Below are 2,986 nucleotides of genomic sequence, written 5' to 3' on the forward strand. Positions count from 1 at the left end.
ACTATAGACTAGACTAAAGACTAGACTATAGACTAGACTATAGACTAGATTGTAGACTAGACTATAGACTATAGACTAGACCATAGACCATAATATAGACTAGACTATATACTAGACTATAAACTAGACTACATACTACACTATAGATTAGACTATAGACAAAACTAAGGACTGAACTATAGACTAGACTACAGACTAGACGATACTCTAGACTAGACAATAGATTAGACGATACTCTAGACTAGACAATAGATTAGACTATATACTATAGACTATAAACTGGACTATACACTAAACTATAGACTAAAGATTAGACTATACACTAGACTATAGACTAGTATATATATTAGACTATGGACTACACTATAGACAAGACTATAGACTAGACTATAGACTAGAATATAGACTAGACAATAGACTAGGCAATAGACTATAGACTAGACAATAGACTATGGAATAGATTATTGATTATATAGTAGACTAGACTAAAGATTAGACTAAAGACTAGACTATATAAAAGACTATATACTGGAATAAAGACTAGACTATAGACAAAACTATGAACTAAAGCCTGGAATAATCTAGATATCTAGAAGGACTATAGACTAGATTATATCTATCAAATTGCAGAAAAATGCAAGGAAACTGTGATTTTGTTTAAAAGTGAATAAAATGTGTAAAAATTTAATTTATAAAATAAATTAAATTTTCCTCAATTTTTAAAAACTATTTAATTGTTATAAAATTTCCATCTTTAATGACAGTTTTGCTAAAACATAGTTTTAAATATTACATTCAAAATAAATACTTTTTGCTATAATAAACACTTATTCAGCGGCAAATAAATTCCACCTACTTAAACATAAATTTCAAAGTTAAATACTTTATTCATACTTAAGTTTTTCCTTAACTTAATATCACTCATTTAACTCTAAAAATAAAAAATTGCCAAGAAATTTTATTAAATGTCTTCCTTCCTTTTAAAATTTTGTGCAAATAAAAAATTATTTACTTTATTTCTTTCTTAATACGCATTAACGTTGTATTTAATTTATTTATTCTTTTTTTTTTTTTTGAAAATAATTTTACCATATGTCGTCAGAAAATTTAATTTATCAACATCAAATGTTGAGGATGTTGAGTTCAGAGAAAGAAAGGGTTTTAAAAGCAAACATCAATTTTACAGGGGGCGTATGTTTAATATTGTATGTAGGTTATATACAAATTAAAAAAACACTCATACGCTTTGGATCACATAACAAATATTTAATGAGTAATTTAATAGTTTTCCTGCTCCATGCAAAATAAATTTACTGCAATTTTTAAAAAGAAAGGAAGTAATTAAAGTAGAGATTATTAAATTAATTATTCAGAAGTAAAATTGGAAGCAAGAGAAATTACAGTTTGAATACAGTTTGTCAAGATAGTTAAATTGCTAATGGATAGTCTTTTGGGATTTCTGTTAAAAAAATTTACTAGACTAGTTTGTAATTATAAGCTAGACTAGACATACCTTAAGCTAGACTATAGACTAAACTATAGACTAGACTGTAGGATATACTATGGACTAGACTGTAGACAAGATTATAAACTATATACCTGTCAATGGACAGTATTATACACTAGGTTATACTACAGTCTAGACTATAGACTAGACTATAGACTAGACTATAGACTAGACTATAGACTAGACTATAGACTAGACTATAGACTAGACTATAGACTAGACTATAGACTAGACTATAGACTAGACTATAGACTAGACTATAGACTAGACAATAGCCAAGACTGTAGATTGCATTATATACTCGACTATAGTCATTAATATAGGCTACACATGAACTATGAACTAGACTATGGACTACACAATTTACTTGCCTATAGACAAGACTATGCACTCGACTATAGATTACACTGTACTGTCTTCAACGCAATTTATCAAGTTCTGTTATTTTCACTTGTTTGTGTTAAGAGTAAGTTTTAAAAAATTAAAAAAATTCTTCGATATTCAAAACAGAAATTTAAAATTTTCAAATAATTGAGGTTAAGTTTAAGATTTTTAATTTTTTAAAGCCTTTAAACACAATAATGCTAAAAACATTGAATCAAATAGAAGCCTTTGGTATAGATTTTATAAAAACTTAATGTTTGATACTTTCAAGATTTTTATCAAAAAAAATTAAAATTTTGAGGTTAAGTTATTTTATTAACATTTAGCTTTTAAAAGGAAATTGTTGGCAGCCAAGAGATAAAATGGGAAGCACTAGGAGAAGATTTTAAGAAAAAATAACTCTATGTTTAGAGACATTTAAAATTTTCGTATTTTTTTTTTTTTTTTTTTTTTTGGTTAAGTCAGAGTTTTAATTTTTGAGGTTAAGTTAAAGTTGTTTAATTATTTATGAATGGTTATTTCTTTAAATAAGTCTATTAGGAGTAGATCGTGTTAAAAAAAAACCTTAATTAGTTTTCTCGGCAGTTCTTATCGAGGAATTTTCAAAATTAAAGAAATTTTGAGGTTATGCAGCAAAATTTTAGAAATTTTTATACTAACCTATTTTTATAATAAAATAAAACAAATTTTATATATTTTCTTAAAGTTGCTAAGATAGTTATTAGTTTATTTCGTTTAGAGGCTCAAAACCAAAGCAGTTTTAAGAGAAATTTTAAAAATTATTACAACTTTTTTCAAATTTAGTTAATTTAAAGTAAAAATACATAGTTTCTTATAGGTTTTTAAGAGATTTTTTTAATTAAATAATATTTTTTCAAACAATAAACTTTAAGCAACTAATTTTTACAAAAATGTTTTGTTTGTTATAAAAACATATAATTTTTTTATTATTTTGCAATTAAAGCAATTTAAAATTAAAACTTGTTAGTAAGTTTAGATAGGTAGTTTTTACAATTTCTATATAATCCAAAGATATCACAAATCAAGATGTTTTTTTTCTAGTTTTCATACATTCTTTCAGTTTCATTATTATTT

General features: G+C 25.0%; 1 protein-coding gene across 1 annotated transcript in view; it reads right to left on the minus strand.

Annotated features, from left to right (window-relative positions):
- Window positions 1-2,986, minus strand: part of LOC111682786 (sporulation-regulated protein 28) — an 11,313-nt gene that overhangs the window by 6,856 nt on the left and 1,471 nt on the right. The window lies entirely within an intron of this gene.

Source organism: Lucilia cuprina, chromosome 3 (assembly GCF_022045245.1).
Source record: "Lucilia cuprina isolate Lc7/37 chromosome 3, ASM2204524v1, whole genome shotgun sequence".
Classification (NCBI taxonomy): domain Eukaryota; kingdom Metazoa; phylum Arthropoda; class Insecta; order Diptera; family Calliphoridae; genus Lucilia; species Lucilia cuprina.